Source organism: Macaca nemestrina, chromosome 10 (genome assembly GCF_043159975.1).
Source record: "Macaca nemestrina isolate mMacNem1 chromosome 10, mMacNem.hap1, whole genome shotgun sequence".
Classification (NCBI taxonomy): Eukaryota; Metazoa; Chordata; class Mammalia; order Primates; family Cercopithecidae; genus Macaca; species Macaca nemestrina.
Window position 1 is genome coordinate 55,258,833 of NC_092134.1, and position 22,159 is coordinate 55,280,991.

General features: G+C 34.8%; 1 protein-coding gene across 13 annotated transcripts in view; it reads right to left on the reverse strand.

The window, feature by feature from the left end:
- Positions 1-22,159, reverse strand: part of LOC105473314 (neuron navigator 3) — an 899,580-nt gene that overhangs the window by 96,625 nt on the left and 780,796 nt on the right. The gene's annotated exons all lie outside the window — the stretch shown is intronic.

A 22,159-nucleotide genomic window follows, 5' to 3' on the forward strand; every position in this document is an offset into this window, starting at 1 on the left:
ACATACAGTATCCTCTTATCTGGCCTTCATGCTTTTCATCTTTCCCAATAAAACTTTTTCTGCTAACATGGAGTCACTGATCAAAAATTCACATCTGGCCATGTCACAACCTTGCTCAATATCCTTCAAAGATTTCTCCTTTCCCAAACAGTGGTTACTAAAATGAAATGCCCCTGTGCCACACAGTGCACAAGCAAATCGATCTGAAATATAAGAGAAATAGTTGAAATTCTGAATATAGTCATGTATTACATATTGTACTAACTAACTGTATTGTTACATACTGTATTAACAACAGGGACATGTTTTGAGAAATGCATCATTAGGTGATTTTGTTCACGGTGAGAATGTCATAGAGTGTACTTATACAAACCTAGATGGTATAACTTAACTACACACCTAGGCTATGTGGTATAGCCTGTTGCTCCTAGGCTAGAAATGTGTACAGCATGTTACTGTACTGAATACTGCAGGCAACTCTAACACAATGGTAAGCATTTGTGTATCAAAACATGTCTGAACAAAGAAAAGGTACAGGAAAAATATGTTATTATAATCTTATGGGACCACAGTAATATATGTGGTCCTTCAATGACCAAATAACTGAAGTGTCATTCTATGGCACATGACTACATATTTATTTTTAATCTAAAGAAGGATAAATTAAATAGGCTGTATTAATATCACATGGAGGATAACATAGGCACCTTCATTTAGTGAATGCATTAGATTATGCAGAAATAATGTTGAATAAGCAGCATAAGCTGAAGGAAAATGAGAACTCCACAATGAAAAGGTGGACCCCAGTTCTCTCACTTACTGGCTGGTTCTCAGCTTATTGTGATGTATAGTCTTTATTAGTAGCATGAGAATAAACTAATACAGTAAATTGGTACCAGGAGTGGGGCACTGCTGTAAAGATACCCTTACCTATGCTCTCTCAAATTAATCCATGCACACTGAATAAACACATTATATACAGACAAAAGCTAAGTCTCATAAAATGGACACATGGATTAAAAAGGCGCCTGTAAATAATCTGTACATTGAAGAGAATATTCATCATGAAAGCACAAACTACAAAGAAATGGTAAACTGATACTTTATCTAGTCTTCTGTATGTACTTTAAGAGTTACATCATAAGTCCAAAATAATGGTAATGTATTTAGATCACATATGAAGTCAACTAAAATGTAATTATCAGAAAAAAGAGAAAATTAAATTTATAGAATTATTGTTAAGACTGATTCCTCCCTAGGTGTATATTTTGCTTGAAGTTTTAGCTGCTGAGAGCATAATGCATCATAATTACCAATGACATAACTCAGACTATCAATAACAATTATATTTTTAATAAGAGCAAAATGGTATCTTGCACTACTATAGCAAATATCTATCATCTGTGGTTGCTCAAATCTTTTAAAAATCTTCCCCACATCTTAATTTGATAAACTCTCATTCATGACTGACATGGTTTGGCTGTTTTCACACCCAAATCTCTTCTTGAACTGTAGTTCCCATAATCTTCATGTGAGTTCTCATGAGATCTGATGATTTATAAGGGTTTCTTCCCCCCTTCTGCTCATTCTTCTCCTCCCTGCCACCATGTAAAGAAGGATGTGCTTGTTTCACCTTCCACCATGATTATGTTTCCTGAGGACTCCCCAGCCATGCTGAACTGTGAGTCAATTAAACCTCTTTTCTTTATAAATTACCTAGCTTTGGGTATGTCTTTATTATCAGCATGAGAATAAACTAATATAGTAAATTGGTACCAGGAGTGCGGCATTGCTGTAAAGATACTCAAAAATGTGGAAGTAATTTTGCAACTGGGTAACAGGCAGAAGTTGGAACAACTTGGAGGTCTCAGAAAAAGACAGGAAGATGTGGGAAAGTTTGAAACTTCCTAGAGACTTGTTGAATGGCTTTGACCAATATGCTGATAATGATATGGACAATGAAATCCAGGCTCAGGTGGTCTCAGATGGAAATGAAGAGCTTGTTGGGAACTGGAGCAAAGGTGACTCTTGTTATGCTTTAGCAAAGAGACTGGTGGCATTTTGCCCCCACCCTAGAGATCTGTGGTACTTTGAACTTGAGAGAGATAATTTAGGGTATCTGGTGGAAGACATTTCTGAGCAGCAAAGTGTTCAAGATATGATTTGGGTGCTGTTAAAAGCATTCAGTTTTATGTTTCCACAAAGATATGGTTTGGAACTGGAACTTATTTTTAAAGGGGAAGCAGAGCATAAAAGTTTTAAAAATTTGCAACCTGATGATGCAATAGAAAAGAAAAACTCATTTTGTTAGAAGAAATTCAAGCCTGCTGCAGAAATTTACATAAGTAACAATGAGCCCAATATTAAAAGACAATAGGGAAAATGTCTCCAGGGCATGTCAGAGACTTTAGTGGCAACCCTACTCACTGCAGGCTGAGGGAAAAATTGTTTCGTGGGCTGGGTCCAGGGCCCCCCTGCCATATGCAGCATAGGGACTTGGTGCCCTACAACCCAGTTGCTCCAGCTTTGACTAACAGGGGCCAAGGTACAGCTAAGGCCATGGCTTCAGAAGGGGAAAGCCCCAAGCTCTGCCAGCTTCCACAGGATGTTGAGCCTACATTTGCACCGTCAACATTTGAGGTCTGGAAACCTCCACCTACATTCCAGAAGATATAAGTAAATGCTCGGATGTTCAGGCAGAAGTTTGCTGTAGGGGTGGAGCCCTCATGGTGAACCTCTGCTAGGGCAATGTGGAAGGGAAATTGTGGGATCAGAGCCCCCACACAGAGTTCCCACTGGGGTACTGCCTAGTGGAGCTGTGAAATGAAGGCCACCATCCTCCAGGCCACAGAATGGTAGATCCACCTACAGCTTGCACCCATGTCCCTGGAAAAGCTGAAGGCACTCAACACTAGCTTGTAAAAGCAGCCTAGAGGGGGTTCTGTACCCTGCAAAGCCACAGAGGTGGAGCTGCCCAAAGCTGTGGGAGCCCACCTCTTGCATCATCATGACCTAGGTGTGAGATATGAAATCAAAGGAGATAATTTTGAAACTTTAAGGTTTAATGACTGCCCTATTGGATTTTGGACTTCCGTGAGGCCTGTAGCCCCTTGGTTTTGGCCAATTTCTCTCATTTGGAATGTGTATATTTACCCAATGACTGTACCCCCTTTGTATCTAGGAAGTAGCTAACTTGCTTTCGAATTTACAGGCTCATAGGCAGAAGGGACTTGCCTTGTCTTGGATGAGACTTTGGACTTGGACTTTTGTGTTAATACTGAAATGTGTTAAGACTTTGTGGGGGACTGTTGGAAGGGCATGATTGTGTTTTGAATTGTGAGAACATGAGATTTGGGAGGGGTCAGAGGTAGAATTAAATAGTGTGGCTGTGTTCCCACCCAAATCTCATCTTGAACTGTAGTTCCCATAATCCCCATGTGTTGTGGGAGGGGCCTGGTGGGAGGTAATTGAATAATGGGGGCAGTTACTCTAATTGTGTTCTCGTGAGAGTGAGTTCTCATGGGATTTGATACTTTTATAAGGGGCTTTCCCCCCTTTTACTCATTATCTTTCCTGCTACCATGTGAAGGACATGTGTGCTTCCCCTTCCCCCATGACTATAACTTTCCTGAGGCCTCCCCAGTCATGTTGAACCGTGAGTAAATTAAACCTCTTTCTTTCATATTATATTGTATTTGTATATGTTGAACAAAGATACTGTATGTTGAACAACACATACAGTATCTTTTCACAGGAATATATGCATATAAATTATAAAAACACAAATATACACACTTTGATGACCATTGTCTAAAGTAAAGCTCAGACTCTTTGAAAAGACATATATCAAGAGAATGAGAAGACAACCCACAAACTGGAATTTTTTTCCCCCAAAAGACATATATTTTGGGTGAATAAAGCAACTGAAAACTTGTTTTTTCAATGTGTTTATATAATTGTACATTCTTATCACAAAGAATGAGAATTTCAGTTGCTCCATATCCTTGTCAATACTTGGTATTGTCAGTCTCTGTAAAAGCCTATCTAGTAATATCTCCTTACCATTTTATTTTGCATTTCTCTGATGACTAATGATGTTGAACATTGTCACATGTATTTATTAGAAATTTGTATATATTTTTGGTGACATGTACTTTCAAATCCTTAGCCCACATATTTATTGAGTTGTCTTAATATTATAATAATTTTTCTAATTTTTTGGATTTTAGTGAATTTTATTTCATTCTACATGGCATTAACATAAACAAGAAGTGGTTCTTATAGTAGTATTGACTTAATGCCTATCCACCTGAGTTAACATTGTCAGTGAATGATACTGGATTAGTATTTTATTATTTTTATTTGTACAAATTTAAATGTTACATGTATATAGTGTATAGTGATTTTGTTACATGTATATAATTGCATAGTAATCAAGTATTAAGGTGTTCATCACCTGAGTATAATAGATTTTGTTAACTGTAGTCACTGTACTCTGTTATCAAGCATTAAATTTATTTCTTTTAACTGTATGTTTATACCTTTTAACTCTCTTTTCTTCATCTTCCCTCCTACCCTCCATTCATTCTTTCCAGTCTCTGTTTCCTACCTACCTTTCCATTCTCCACCTCCATGTAATCAAGTTATTTAGCTCCCACATCTAAGTGAGAACATGTGATATTTATCTATTTGTGCTTAGATTATTTCACTTAAGATAATGAACTCCAGTTTCAACCATGCTGCTGCAAATGACAGGATTTCATTCTTTTTAATGGCAGATAGTCTTCCAATTCTATGTAACCTATATACAGAAATGGAATATGTATAATGGAATATAAATATTAGAACATGTAGAAAACATTATATATATGTGTGTATATACACGTGTGTGTATATACACATGTGTGTATATACACGTGTGTGTATATACACATATGTGTGTGTGTATATATATATATGGCTTTATTTCTGAGCCTTCTATTCTATTCCATTTGTCTACAAATGCTGTGGTGTTTTGGTTACTATAGCTTCCAGCTTTGTTCTTTTTTTATTTTTTTTATTTGTACAAATTGATAAAATCCATGTGCAATTTTGTTACATGCATAATTGCACAGTGGTTAAGTCAGGACCAGATTTGTTCTTTATGTTCAGAATTGCTTTGGCTATTTGGGCTCTATTTTCATTCCATAGAAATTTTAGGATTATCTAATTCTATGAAATATGACATTGGTAATTTGTAGAAATTGCATTGAATGTGGAAATTGTTTTGGGAAGTATGGTCATTTTAATGATATTAATTCTTTTGATCCATAAACATGGGATGTTTTTCAGTTTGTTTGTTTAATCTTTAATTTCTTTCATCAGTATTTTGTAGTTTTTCATGTAGAGAACTTTCACTTCCTTGATTTATTCCCAGGTATTTTAATTTTTTGTAACTAATTTAAATGGGATCACTTTCTTGATTTCTTTCTTAGATATTTTATTATTGGGGCATAGAAATGCTACTGACTTTTGTATTTTGATTTTGTATCCTGAAACTTTACTGAATTAATTAATCAAATCTAAGAGGCTTTTGCTGGAGTTTTTAGTATTTTCTAGACACAAAACCATATCATCAGCAAAGAGGATTTCTTTCCAATTCAGATGCTTTTTATTTCTTTTGCTTGTCTGATTGTTTTGGCTAGGACTTCTAGTACTATGTGGATACGAGTGGTGATAGTTTGCATCCTTGTCTTGTTCCGGTGCTTAGAGGAAAGACTTAAACTTTTTCCCATTCCGTATGATATTAGCTCTGAGTTTGTCACATATGGCCTTTATTATGTTGAGGTATGTTTCTTCTATGCCAAGTTTAGAGTTTTTATCATGAAGAGATGCTGAATTTTATCAAAATTTTTTTCTGCATCTATTGAGATGATCATATATTCATTTGTCTTATACTCTGTGAAAATGCTTATCATGTTTATTGATTTGTTTATGTTGAGTTATACTTGTATCCTTGATACAAACCCCACTGGATTGTGGTATATTATCTTTTTGATGTGCTGTTGGATTCAGTTTGCTAGTATTTTGTTGATGATTTTTGCATCTGTGTTCATCATGGATATTGGCCTGTAGTTTTCTTTTTGTGGTGTCCTTGTCAGGTTTTGGTTTCAAGGTGACACTGGTCATGTAGAATGAGCCAGAGAGAATTCCTTCCTCTGAGTTTTTGGAATAGTGTCAAGAGGACTGGTATTCTTCTTTGCATGATTGGTAGAATTAGGCTGTGATTTTATCCGGTCCGAGGCTTTAAAAAAGTTGGGAGACGTTTTTATTACTGATTCAATTTTGCTACTCATTATTGATATGTTCAGGTTTTCTATTTCTTCCCGATTCAACACCTTGGTAGGTTGTATGTTTCTAGGAATTTATCTATTTCTCTATATTTTCCATTTTTCAGAATATAGTTGTTCATAATAGTCTCTGATGATTATTTTTATTTCTGTGCTATCAGTTGTAACGCCTCCTTTATCGTTTTTGATTTTGTTTATTTGGATATTCTGTTTCCTTGCTTAGTCTATCCAGTGGTTTATCAATCTTATTTATCTTTTTGAAAAACCAAATTTTGGTTTTGTTCATCCTTTGTATTGTTTTAGTCTCTATTTGATTTAGTTATTTTCTGATCTTTATTATTGCTTTTCTTCTGCTGATTTTGGGTGTGATTTGTTCTCGGTTTTCTAGTTTCTTCAGGCTCATTGTTACGTTGCTAAGTTTTCAATATTTCTACTTTTTCAATGTAAACATTTATTGCTATAAACTTTCCTCTTAGCACTGCCTTTGCTGTATCCCACTGGTTTTGATATGTTGTGTTTCAATTTTTATTTGTTGCAAGAATGTTTTGATTTTCAGCTTAATTTATTCCACAGTGGTCTGAGAAGATATGTGATGTGATTTCAACTTTTAAAAAACTGTTGAGACCTGATTTGTGGCCTCATATATGGTGGTCTATCTTGGAGAGTGTTTCATGTACTAATGACAAAAATTTCGTGTTGCAGTGGTTGGATGGAATGTTTTGTAAATGTCTGTTAGGTCCATTCAGTCTAAAATCTAGTTTAAATACAAAATTTATTGGTTGATTTTTGGTCTAGATTATCTGTCTAATACTGAGAGAGGAGTGTTAAAGTTCTCCACTATTATTGTATTGCAGTCTGTTTCTCTCTTTAGGTCTGATACTTGCGTTGTGGATCTGAGTTCTCTAGTGTTGAATGCATATACATTTAGAGTTGTTATGTCCTATCGCTGGGTTAATCTCATCATTATATAATAACATCCTTTGTCTTTTTTATTTTACTCTTTTTGACTTAAAGTCTGTTTGATCTAATGTAAGTATAGCTACTCCTGCTCACTACTGATTTCCACTTGCAAGGAATATCTTTTACTATTCTTTTACTTTCAGTCTATGTATGCCTTGACTGGTAAGGTAAGTTTCTTGTATATAGGTGGATCATTACAGTTTTATCCATTCAGGTATTTCATAACATTTATGTTGAGAATTTAATTCATTTACACTCAAAGTGATTATTAATATGTGAGGCTTGCTGTTATATTGTTGTTTATTGGTTGTCTTATATATTTTTGTTCCTTTCTTTTTCCCTTACTGTTTGTCATTGTGGTTAGATTTCTCTGGTGGTGACATTTGATATCTTTCTTTAGTTGCTTACAAGGGAGTTTTATACTTTCATGCATTTTCATGATGATAAATGTCATCCTTTCACTACCAGGTTCCAGACCTCCCTTGAGCATTTATTGTAGGTCCAGTCTAGTAGTAACAAATTACCTCACCATTTTCTTGTCTGAGAAAGATTTTATTTCTCCTTCATTTATGAAGGATAAGTTTGTGAGCTGTAGTATTTTAGGCTGACAGTTTTTTTTTGTTTTTATTTCTTTAAGCACTTGGAATATATCATCCTATTCTTTCTGGCCTGTAAAGTGTCTGCCAGAAATCTGCTGTCACTTTTACTTTATAGGTTATCATACACTTTTCTCTTGCTGTTTTTAGAATTTATTCCTTATCTTTGACTTTAAACAGTCTGACTATAATGTGCTGTGTACAAGACCTTTTTGCATTTTATCTGCCTGGGGACCATTGAGCTTCCTGCATCCCAAATATCTAAAACTCTTGCCAGACTTTGGAAGTTTTCATATATTATTTAATTAAGTGGGTTTTCTACTCTTTTCTTTGTCTTTTCACTCTTGGGGATATCCATAATTCATATATTTGGTCACTTCAATGTTATCCCAAATGTGATGAAGGATTTGATTATTCTCTTTTAATTTTGTCTGACTAGATTTATTTCAGAAGATCTGTCTTTACCTTCTGAGATTCTTCTGGTTGATGGAAGATATTGTTGAAGTTTTCAAGTGTATTTTGCGTTTTCTTCAATAAATCCTTCAGTTCCATTAGTTTTTTCAGTTCTATTTTTATTAGTTTTTTTAAATCTGTTTTGTGAATTTCTCATTCACATTCTAAATTGTTTTTCTGATTTCTTTGTATTTTTTTGGAATTTTCCGGTATCTCAATGAGCTCCTTTAAAATCAATATTCTGAATTCTTAATCTGCAATTTCAAAAATTTCCTTTTGATAAAATCTCTTGTTGGAAAATTATTGTGTTCCTTCAAAAGTGTCATATTTCCTCATTTTTTCATGTTTCCTGTGTTCTTATGTTGATATCTGCATATCTTTTTTAACAGTCACTTCTTATATTTGAATTCACTTTCATAAGGGAAAATTTTTTCCTTCAGATATACCTGTGATATTGTTTGGATAGGGTGATGTGACTTTGATTGTGGGTGTGTGCAGTAATGTAGTCTCTCTATGATTTATTGGGCTACAAACAGTGTCAGTGACATTTGTGATTTCCTTGGTAGGTTAGGGTGTGGTTATTAATGGAGGTGATGAAGTTGTGCTGAGGACTGGAATGTCAGGTGGGCCAGTCTTCAGGCCTCAGTGGTAGCAGAGGTGGGCTGACTACACGCCTATCTTTGTTCCCCAGCATAGTGTACAATGGTACCTCTATTGGCAGTTACCAGTGGGCTGATTCTTGGGCCTCCAGGTGGCTTGCCTGGATGCTGGTAGCTGCAGCAGTGGGTCAGGTGTGACAAGTTTCTCTGGCTTCTGGGTAGCTGTCATGATGTGGTTGACAGAAGAGGCAGCAGTGAAGTAACCTACTGGAACCCAAACAGTCCACGCTGGTGTTGGCAGTGACTGCTTTTTGCATTTCCATTTGAATTATAGAAATAGCTTGTCAACTTCTACAGAACATCTTCTGGTGTTTTGATCAGCATTATATTGAATCTATTGATTAATTTGGGAAATACTGATATTTTAACAATACTGTCTCTCAATCCACAAATAAGTATCCCTTCACAAATTAAAGATATTGGTCTTCTTTAATTCATTTCAGCAATGGTCTGTAATTCCTGGTATAGGAGATTTCATTTTATAAATTCCTAAATACTTCATGGTTCAATATTCTGATGTTATTGTAAATGGTATAAATTTTCATATTTCAAATATTTTTTGTTAGTAGGTAAATAGAATTGAATTTTGAATCTTGGCTTTGTATGGTATGATCTTGCTAAATTCACTAATTAGTTCTAGTTGTTTTATTGATTTTTTTAGCTTTTCTTTATACACATTCATGTCAACTATGGAAAAAGGCAATTATACTTTTTCTTTTCTAATCTGTATGTTCTCTACAATACATTTAAATATATTAATGCATCAATAAGATTAAAGTCTTTTATTCATAGCTAACAGATATTTTTTCCGCTGTGATAATATGGGACTAATATTTAAGTCTAGGAAAAATAACTTCAGAAAATGTATTATAAAGGAAACAGAAGAAACAATAGAAACCTAGATTAGATGATTAACTAAATATTTGTTAGAAATTTTGAATATCATAAAATATAAAATTAGGATTTATATCATATTCCAAATTCAATTCCAAGGACTTCAGAATGAATAAAAGAAGAGAACTATTTCATTAAATATATATTTTGGTTCTTAGGACAAGAATTTTCAAATCACAAAGCAATAAAAAAGATAAAGACACCAACTTGATGAAGAAACCTTTTTTTTTTTTTTACATTTTGCAAACATTATCTGAAAGAAAAAACATAAAATGCAGAAAGTTTGCTAAATGTGATAAGGTGATACAAACTCCTTAAAATTCTTACTAACTGAACCTCAAACAAACCAGTAAGAACAATACTAACCTGTCCATAGAAAAGTAGACAAATAATTTTATTAGAAAATTCACCAATAAAACATTCAAATATCCCAAAAGCATATAAGGAAACTGAGCTTCATTAATAATTAAAGGTGTTAGATAATAAAGAAGTAATATAGAGAGTGTCCTTACTAGTGACTAGATACCGTTCTAAGCATTTTCTATAGTAATTCAGTGAATTCTCACAGCAACCCTGTATGATTGGTACAATCATCCTCACTTTATAGATTAGGAGACTGAGGCACCAAGAGATTAAATAGCTCACCTAAGTTGTCATTTGTAGTAATGAAGATGGATTTTGAACCAAATATTTCTGGTTGTATAGTAGAGTCATTTAACCACAGTAATAAAATGCTAATAATGATATACCACTTTTGTCTCATGAAATTAGCAAAGAATATTTTATGTATTATCATTAATGTTGTCAATTGGTATAAGAAAGACACATTTATTCCATACTGTCATAAATGTATACTGGTAAAAAAATTTTGAGATTTTTGGCCATATGAAATATTTTTAAATTATTTGAATGTTTGACCTAGTGATACCATTTCTAGGAATCTATCCTAAATAAACGCTCAGCATTGTGAACAAAAACTCATTTAGAAAGATATTGATCCCAGCATACATATTTTCTTAACAATTAAAATGCTTGAGCCATTGATACATGAAATGACACAGATGAATTTCAAGCATGTTAAGTTAAAGATGCCAGATTCAAAAGGCCACATAATGTATGGTTTTATTTATGCAAAATTTAAGAAAAGAAAAAACCGTATAGAGATTTAGGACAGATCAGTGATCAGGAAGACTTGTGGTAGTAGCTGCATGGCTTGATGCATATGTCAAAATTCAGAACTGAACAATAATAAAACACAAATTTTACATGCTATTAAGTAATTAAAAATGTAGCTAGCGAAACTGTTGGAAGATTATTGTTTGGATACACATAGGTTAATTAATGATTCCAAGAAGAAAATAATTGTTGAGGCATGCCTTTTAGTATTTAGATTTTTAATATTCAGTAACTCAATGGGGCCAATCTTAGTTAACTTATAGTTCTGGATTCACTCCTGGATTCACAGTTAGAGGCAGGCTTGTTTGAAAACAAATGTGTTATAGATTCAAGGTCTTTTGTCTGCTTTTTATGATGAGGGATTCTGAAATATTAACTGAACAATTATTAAAATGAAATTCTGAAGATTTAAAATTGATTTGAGGAAAATGCCATTTGTACGTAATTTTTCAGCACACACCTCTTTTTTGATGTAATAGCACTTCTTATCGCAGGTATTCAAGTCATGCTCTTTGATATTTCATGTTACTGGGGCTCAACTGTCCTACTTATACATGTACAAGTACATGTAAAACAGATATTTTGTTTACATAAACAACCAATTCTTATACTTCAGGCATTTAATAGTAACCTCAATCTCAATCAGCTAGGCTGAATCAGCTAGGCTATTCAAATTTTCCATTAATCGAAGAAACACGCTTACTACTGAATCTTCTAGATGTACTCTGCTTTCTAATTCAACTACAATCTTAAGAATACTGTTTACCAAGGTTATATTATTTTTGATTTCCATAAAAACACCTTCTCACCTCTAACCTTTTAAGGATGTATTTTTTTGTTTGTGTTATTAAAAGCAAAAATATAAGAAATCCATGGATATAGTCTGGCTCTGTGTCCCTACCCAAATCTCATCTTGAATTGTATTCCCATAATTCCCACGTGTTGTGGGAGGGACCTGGTTGGAGATCATTTGAATCATGGGAGCGGTATCACCCATAGGACACCCATGTCCTAGTGGTAGTGAATAAGTCCCACAAGATCTGATGGTTTTATCAGGGGTTTCTGCTTTTGTATCTTCTTCATTTTCTCTTGCTGCCACCATGTAAGAAATGCCTTTTATCTCCTGCCATGATTGTGAAGCCTCCCTAGCCATGTGGAACTGTAAGTCCAATTAAACCTTTTGTTCTTTCCAGTCTTGGATATGTCTTTATCAACAGTGTGAAAACAGACTAACAAAGTAAGTTGGTGCCAGTAGAGTAGGGCATTGCTGAAAAGATATCCAAAAATGTGGAAGTGACTTTGGGACTGGGTTTCATGCAGAGGTTGGAACAATTTGGAGGGCTCAGAACAAGACAGGAAAATGTGGGAAAGTTTGGAGTAGAGACTTGTTGAATGGCTTTGACAAAAATTTTTACAGCGATATAAACAATAAAGTCCGGGCTGAGATGGTCTCGGAGATGAGGAACTTACTGGGAACTGGAGCAAAGGCGACTCTTGTTATGTTTTAGCAAAGAGACTGGTGGCATTTTGCCCCCGCCCTAGAGATTTGTGGAATCTCTGAACTTGAGAGAGATGATTTAGGGTATCTGGCAGAAGAAATTTCTAAGCAGCAAAGCATTCAAGAGGTGACTTGGGTATTGTTAGAGCATTGCATTTTAAAAGGGAAACAGCATAAAAGTTCAAAAAATTTACAGCCTGATGATGCAGTAGAAAAGAAAAACCCATTTTTTTGAGGAGAAATTCAAGTGGGCTGCAGAAATCTGCATAAGTAACAAGGAACCAATGTTAATCCCCAAGACAATGGGGAAAATGTCTCCAGGGCATGTCACAGGTCTTCATGGCAGCCCTGCCCTTCACCGACCCAGAAGCCTAGGAGAAAAAAATGATTTTGTGGGCCAGGCCCAGGGTGGCTATGCTGTGTGCAGCCTAGGGACTTGGTGCCCTGTGTCCCAGCCACTCCAGCCATTGCTAAAAGGGGCCAAGGTTCAGCTCAGCCCATGGTTTCTGATGGTGCAAGCCCCAAACCTTGGCAGCTTCCACGTGGTGTAGAGCCTGCAGGTGCACAGAAGTCAATAATCGAGCTTTGGGAACCTCCACCTAGATTTCAGAAGATGTATGGAAATGCCTGGATGCCCAGGAAAAAGTGTGCTGCAGGGGTGGGGCCCTCATGAAGAATCTCTGCCAGGGCAGTGCAGAAGGGAAATTTGGGGTCAGAGCCCCCACAGAGTCCCTGCTGGGGCACGGCTTAGTGGAGCTGTGAGAAGAGGGCCATCATCCTCCAAACCCCAGAATGGTAGGTCCACCAACAGCCTGCACCTTGTTCCTGAAAAGACACAGACACTCAATGCCACCCTGTGAAAGCAGCTGGGAGGGGTGCTACACCCTGCAAAGTCACGGGGCAGAGCTGCCAAAGATCATGGGAACCTATCTCTTGCATCAGCATGTCCTGGTTGTAAGACATGGAGTCAAAAGAGATCATTTTGGAGCTTTAAAATTTAACTGCCCAGCTGGATTTCGGACTTGCATGCCCTGTAACCCATTTATTTTGGCCAATTTCTCCCATTTGGAACAGCTGCGTTTACCCAATACCTGCACTCCCATTGTATCTAGGAAGTAATTAGCTTGCTTTTGATTTTACAGGCTCATAGGTGGAAGGGACTTTCCTTGTCTCAGATGAGACTACGGACTGTAACCTTAGATATTCATGAGACCATTTCGTGAAAACTTCTGGGTACACTTCTTGTTTACAGAGGAAAACTAGGAAACACTTAACAAAATCAAGGGACCACTTTTAAAACATCCTATTGCATTTCAGTATAACTTCCCCCCCATTTTTAGGGTAATTTAAATAATACAAAGAAAGAGATATACTTTTTAAATATTATATAAAATATTTTCATATTATTAGGCACAATAATCTTTGCAATAATAATTTGAAACACCAAGAATTAACTGTTAGGCTTCGGGTTTTAGAATCAAAATGCTAAGTCAATTATTGTCTCCTGAAAACTAAATGACCACAAAACCACTTAGCTCTACATCAGACCTCTTATATCAGCAAACACAGTGCACTGCCTGTCAAGTTTGAGCACTGCAACCACTGAAGTGTAAATTCTGTATTACTTCAGGGTCATTGATAGAAAGCAATAAAATGTATTTTAAGGAAGATTTATTCAGCACTTCCTCGGAAAATGTTTTATTACCATGAAGAAAAGCACAAGTCATTAAAAGAGGTTTTGAATCAGAAAAACCTAAGTCTATATAAACACTGATAAACTAAAATGATTTTATGTTAAATACATTCCTCTTGACCTATAAAATGTTATGTACATGACTTTTACAGCAGTTTAAAAAAGATTCCTTTCACCTTCTAAGGTATGTCATCCTGTCACTGCTCATTAACTGTGCAACCTGGTGGAGCTTAAATAACTGGTCTAGAATCCAGTTAAAATGTTATTCCCTTTATGAATCTTTCCATGATTTTCAAGGACACTTTACCTCTTCCACATCTGTGTTTACTTCTAGTGTGCTTCCACTCTGTAATTTATGTACATTCTGAGTTGTTTCGCTTTGTGGTTTATGGTGGGGGAAGCAGATTCTCTTTCAGAGAGAGTCTCACTGCCTAAGATTGGCATTTGACTAAATGTAGTGACTCCATGTTTATGGAATAAATCAATAATGAATCCAGGCTTACATAGTCACAAACCGTAGTCATTACCTGTGATTCATTCCCTCATTCTAACACTCCAAATTGCAAATTCTTACAAATTGTGGCAAAAACCAAGGGGATTAAGTGACAAGAAAACTCCAGACAGGGACTAGAAGATTTGGGTGAATAAAGAACTGCTTCTTTGAGGAGATAACTTTAGATAGTCATTAAGCAGGCAAATGAAGATTAACATTAGGGGAAAGAGCAATAAAGAAAAATAAGAAATATTTGTAAATATTGTCAAAAAGTGTATTTCACATTTATTGTAAAAATAAGTGTAAAAACCTGGAAGTAACAAAAATTAAGAACCAGTGGTTCAAGTACAGCAAGCAAAAGAAAATAAATAGTTCTGAGGCTGAAAAGGTGAGCAGGGCAGCCCTTAAAGGATTTTATATACAGTGCTAAGAAATTAGAATATCTTAGAAGTGCAATAGTATTGAGTAGTAAAATGACATAAGCAGATATGTTTTAAAAACATTTGAGTGCTATAAATATATTAAAGGTAGAATGCAAGAGGGGAGCTTAATGAATTATTGTGACGTTCTTCAGTTTTTGATGGGGAGTTACAAGTAAATCAAAAGAAGGGAGTTTCAAGATCTATTTTGCAGTAAAACAATGATAGGATTTGCAGTTGATTGGAAAGTGATGAAAGAAAAAAAAAGACTCTAGGTCTCTTGTATGCTTTCCTACAATATAGGCATAAAACAATTTTGGGGAAAGTGTAGGGAAAAAGAAACAATTGAGAGGACTCAAAGCATCATTTCAATCTCATCTTCTGTTTGTACTTAGTACCATTATTTTCATATATCAAGGGAAGTCTATATGAGGTTACTATATTGTAGCCTAAGACTTGATAATCTATAGCCTACAAACTTCTTGATAAACTAGAAATTCATATAAACATAAGGTTAAAGTCTTTCCATTCTTATTATTTTTAGTATGTGCTTAATGTTCTGATTTTATCCATAAAATATTCATAGAGACTAACATTAATACCATATGGGTTTTGAGTAAAGAGAACAACCAATAAACTTTATACACTGACCTTTTTATTTCCTTTTACTTTCTCTAGAATATAAATAATGAAGATTTACAGCTATTCTATTGTGGCATTAGAAAGGGCTAGGTGACAAAAAATGGAAAGCTCTTTTCTTTATAAAAGGAAGTCCTAGGTAGACTAAGTTAAACGTAATAAGTAATATTAGTTTAAAAGGGATTTATGCAGTCAGGCAGAAGTTTATGTTTTAATGATATCTGAAGGAGAGTAGAAACATTTATTTTTTTAAATGGGCTGAAACCACAAAGGTGATAAAGTAATTTTATTAAAATTTCTTTTGTTTAAACACATTACTTGAATAATTCTCACGATGGTTTTGGTAGTTTAACTCAATGCTCATTTTAAAGATGCTGTTATATAGTTGAAATAGTTACAAGTTGATTTAAAAGTCCTCTATTTGTGGTAACTTTAGAATATAACATATGACACACATGAAAGTTAACTCCAGGATTCATTGAAGACCATTTGGTATCTGTTTCCATCTTATATAAATTTAAAAACCAATATATGCTCACTATGGAAGACTGGGCAGTGCAGAAATACATAAAAGGAACAAAGTAAATGATCTGTAATCCCACCCAGAAGTAACCACCATTAGCATTTTGATGATTTCTGTCTAGTCATTTTTACGAAGTATTATACACACACATGAAAATTTATCTAGTTAACACTCTGCTGATTATAGTATCTGTACATTATTCATTCACTTTATATTGCCTTATAATTATTTTAATGCTCTTAAATTATTTTCTAACTCATTATTTATAATAATGATATAATTATATCATATGGACTATTATAGATTTAACAATTTGTATTTTATGATGCATAAAGCATTTTACAATTTTCTAACCATTATAAATAACACTGCAATGAATAACTTTGTACATATATATTAAGATTATGTTTAGAATTACTGTCTTAGGATAAATATACAAAAAGAGAATTACTGATTCACAGGATTTGGACATTTGAAACACTGCAGGTGCAACTTAATAACTGAAGAAACAATATCACTTCAATTCCTGCCACCCATATGACAGTGCCAATATTATAAAGAAAAAAACCCTGGATACTTTCAGGTATTGTGGTTTCCTTTAGTAATTCAAAAGTTTTGACATGTAAAAATAGTTACTAATTATATTAATTGTTTTAAGTTACATTTGTCAAATTGTGAGACTGAGTTTTTCTATAACTTACTTAGCTAATTTTATTTCCAGACATTGTCAATGTCCTTTGTGTATTTTTGCAACTGAGTTTAAATAATCCATTTGTATTACATTTTTAAATGTTAAAAAACAGTTTCAAATATTTCCCAAATCTGTTTCTTTGTTTTTCCTTTTAATTAATGATATTTTTATGTATAGGTTTCAAAATTGTTTCAGTCAACTCTATAAATATTTCATATTTTCTCCTGTAATATTTTCTCCCAGAAAATTTTATGATATAATTTGATTTATCCTCCTCTTCCTTCTTTTATATTCCATTTTTATAATAAGGTGAGAAATGTGAGAATCCTTTTTTATACAACTATTTCCTTTCTATTTATTACTGTGATTTACTTATCAAGTCTTAACATTTTTAGTGATTACCAAATGTTTTCCACTGGCCTATTTGTTGATGTTTTATAGTAATATCATGATGTTTTAAATATTATAGTGTGTGGAAAAGTTATTTTTAAAGACAGACAACAACTTAAAATGTGTACATTTAACTAGAAATTCAAGCCTTTTGAAAATGTTTTTATATTTATATTTTTAATTAAAAAAAACAAAATTACAAAACTTAGCTGTTTTTCTAAAGAATCATTACCATGAATAGTTTTATTCATTTATTAGTGCATCAAACGTTTATTTAGTGACATTCTTATGGCAGAATGAGAATACAGAATCAGTAAGATGCTACAGAGACACAACTTTTACCTTAACTTAGAAAATGTGTGATCTTCACTTTTGAGAATGTACAGGCTATTTTTTGTATATCTGAGAATTTAGTTATAGGCATTCTGCTTAGTAAATAGCAATTACAGCTATTAAGTCTGAGCTAAATTGTCTCTCCTTTTAAAAACCTTCTTTCTCCCTTGAAATATCTTTGGCATCAGCTTTCTCTTTCGGAGGAACAGAAGTTCCCAAATTACTATAATTTCAAGGTTAAGTGAAAAGGGAAACATTATATAAAAATAAAAAATCTTAGATAAAGCTCAACAACTTAGTTACAGAGGTAACTGTGAACAAGGTTGAAAACAGAATCCATTATGTTTTATCTTACTTGAAATAGCTACGTTAAAGTATTAATTCAATAAAATATTTCTTATATTTAAAAGGGAAATATTATCATGATTAAGTATGAAGAAATGGATTTTTGCTTTGAGATATACAAAATGTATTATAATAAAAAACATTCCAGATTCTTCCATTTTAAAACATTCAGAACATTGCCTTGGTAAGGAACATTGCTTTAAAAAGGCACTTCAGTGAGTATCTCTAGACGGGGGTGAAAGATAGTTCAGAATTAGAGAGATGTTTGCCAAGAGATTCACATCCCAGCACCGAAGAACAACAGATGGCAGCAGTAACATTGAAAACTTGCTGCAGATCCTGTCTGGCATGGTTTCAAAATGGCCATTTATATTTTCTAGCACAAACAGCCAACTGCTGTCTCCTTATATTGCAAGCATGGATATAGAAGAGAAGATAAAATGCAAGAATGACACTTGAATCCTCTTAACAGAGGAAAGGGATGCAACTTGAAAAGGGAAGTGTGCTGGTGATATGACTTTGCCTGACCAGATGTCTTAATTTTCTAGGATTTTCCAGGCAGTCTCCTCATTGCTGATGACCTAACATATCACCAGGTCTAAAACACTGGCAGCTGCTCTCAGGCTACTGCCTTACTTCCCACACCCTGGTCTCTGTTTCTGAGCTTGGTTTAGTAACTTCCATTTGAATTTTGCTTCTTCCCTAAAGAGGATTTCAGTCCACAGATTGTTGTTGCTAACCTCGACCATCTCTCACCTCAGGTGGGCAAACTAGAGTGAGCACATGCACAGAAAAGGTCAGGAGAAAGCAGAAGCAAGCCAGAGAGAGGTCACTGAGTCTTAGCACAGACAGGAGATAGAGGAGTTACAGTAACTGGAAAGGCTCAGAACCTCAACAGAATGGATATGATACCGAGTAACAAAGAAAGAACTTGATATGGTTTGGTTGTGTCCCTACTCAAACCTCATCTTGAATTGTAGCTCCCATATCCCCATGTGTTGTGGGAGGGTCCCAGTGGGAAGTAATTGAACTGATGGGGCGGGTTTTTCCTGTGTGTTGCTCTTGTAATACTGAATAAGTCTCACACGATCTGATGGTTTTATGGAGAGCAGTTCCCCTGCACAGGCTCTCTTGTCTGCAGCCATGTAAGATGTGACTTTGCTCCTTTTTAATCTTTTGCCATGATTCTGAGGCCTTCCCAGTCATGTGGAACTGTGAGTCAATTAAACCTCTTTCCTTTATAAATTACTCAGTCTCAGGTATGTCTTTATTAGCACCGAGAACAGACTAATACAGATCTGGTAAATTGGGCAGCCCTTCATCTCAAAGAGAGAGCTTTTACATCACTAGAGCAGAAATAAATTTCCCAGGATTTGGTGAGGACAAACAGAGGGGCCTGCCAGAAAGAATAATATAAAGCCTTGGAGAGAAGTAGCTCCTGTTGAAGCAGTTTGTAGCACAGGTTATGATGTTATTCCCTGTTCCTCTCCAGAGAAAAGAACTAGATTTTATTTATAGGGGAAGCCATATAATTGGTTGGGACATATCCTATGAGGTGTTGATTCATGGGCTTGATCTTAGACTTGATCCCTTTTATTTGCCAAATAGTTAGTCTAATACTACTCTGTCTTACCTTCAGGGATATGAAATACTGAATACTCTTCTTTGGCTAATATGAGTCAAAATAATAGGATCAGGAAATAAAATTTATCAGTAGGGTTTATACCAAAGCCACCTCATCTCCTATATTCCATATAGGTTACTTCCAGATCTGCCACTAGCCTATGTAGCAACTGCCTTTGTACAGTTCCATGAAGCATAGCTTAGCATGCAGAGTGTCATCTGGATTTCAGCTAGACAGCCTCTCTATTGTGCAAATATGGGTGGGATTCAACCTACACAACTATATGATTCATTCTGAGTACTATCATGGAAGCATCTACCCAAGACAAAAACCTAGATTGCTCCACCATGCATTATCTCAACCTATATCCAACTGGTCACCAAACTCAACTGGATCTTTATTTCCTCCATCTGCATGTCTTGATCTGTGTTGCCATTGTCTTCACGAAACACCTCACCATTTCCCAGTAGATTGTTGCTGTACTCTCCTAACTGGTATCTCTCCCTCTAGCCTGGATTTGCAATGCACCCTCAAAGAGCAGGAATAAATTCTGTAAACTTTAGCATGGTACAAACACTCTTCAAAGTCTGATCTTTGCCTAAGGTTTAGCCTCCTCTCCCGTTGTTTACCTACATGTAGTCACACTGAGCTACTCTGTACTTCTTCAAGTGTTCTCTTTCTTGTTAAACATGTACAAATATGTTTGCACTTTGTGCTTACATTCATATTCTTTCTCTTTTTCTCTCTCGTTGTCTCTTCAAGAGTTGAATTTGAAGTGATTGAGGACATTTATAGAAGTCAATTTCAGAAATTAGAATATCTTATTATCATGCCTAAATAACTTGCAAGATATTCTGGTACAGAGGTTTCATGCACTATGCTATGGTAGTATACTGACAAAGGAAATGCATTACATGAAACATATCAAATATGCTATCAAGTCGATAAATATATATATATTTACATATTTATAAATATATATTTGAAATGGAGCCTTACTCTGTCACCAGGCTAGAGTGCAGTGGTAGGATCTCGGCTCACTGCAACCTTCACCTCCTGGGTTCAAGCAATTCTCCTACCTCAGTATCCCAAGTAGCTGGGACTACAGGCACATGCCACCACACCTAGCTAAGTTTTGTATTTTTAGTAGAGACGGGGTTTCACCTTGTTGGCCAGGATGGTTTCAATTTCATGACCTCGTGATCTGCCTGTCTCAGCCTCCCAAAGTGCTGGGATTACAGGTGTGAGCCACCACACCTGGCCAAGCCAAGAAATATCTTTAATATTTTTGACGTACAAGGAACTATGTTAGATATTATTTGCTTCAGATTTATAACCTGGTAATTAAAAACATCTTTACTGTTTCCTCAATGTTCGTCATATTCCTTAGTATTTTAAAGAATAACTCAAGTAAATAAAATACTACATATTTATAATTGTATATTTACAAAGTCTTATAATTAGGCTAAATGCCTTAGGATATTCTTGATTGATATGACAGTGTTAATATCTTCAAAGTTTAAATATGCAGTTTGCAATCATCTTAGTAATTTCTTGCATTTTACAAAGTGCATTTTTTTTGGCTTGGGAAATTACTTTCTTCTCATTAAAATGTTGCACCATTATATCCATTGACTTATTTCAGTTAAAAAAAAAAGTCCATTATTTAACAACCTGGACATAGATTAAATCTCAGGCATTTGAAATAAATATTTTCTATGCGTATTTTGGTGTAAAAGACAAGCTGATTTCAACTGGCTCAAGATTTCACAAACCATTTTTGTTACAGTGCTTTCAGATAAACTCTTAAATTAATAGACACATAGCATAAATATCTAATCCTCAGATTGTATTCAAAATTGATATGTTAGAAATTCACCTTAAAAAACAAACTAAGTCAGATATGGTGGTGCATGCCTGTAATCCCAGCACTTTGGGAAGCAAAAGTGGGATGATTGCTTGAGACCAGAAGTTTGAGACCAGCCTGGGCCACATGGCGAGACTCCATCTCTAAAAAAAAATTAAAACTTTAGCCAGGCGTGATGGTGTGTGCCTATAGTCCCAGATGCTGGGGAAGACTGCTTGAGCCCAAGCAGTCTGTACTCCAGTACTCCAGCCTGGATGGCAAAGTGAGGTCCTATCTCTAAAAAAGAAAAATAAATAACTAAAATTATTATTTTTAAGTCTTGCTTCTGTAAACAACAGTCCTTTGGGATCAATATGTTTTCTAAATTGCTATATTTCTGGCTCTGTACTAATTGCTGATTATAGAAAGGCAAGTAAAAATTAGCTTTTGTCCTCTGTGAGCATATGAAATGTATAAAAAGATAGATGAGTAATTATCTGTAACTGAGATTCTTAATTTTAGCCCATTTTAATTGTTAAATAACAAATAAAAGTGCATTATGTAAAACCTACACCTGAATTTGCTTGTTCACAGTAAA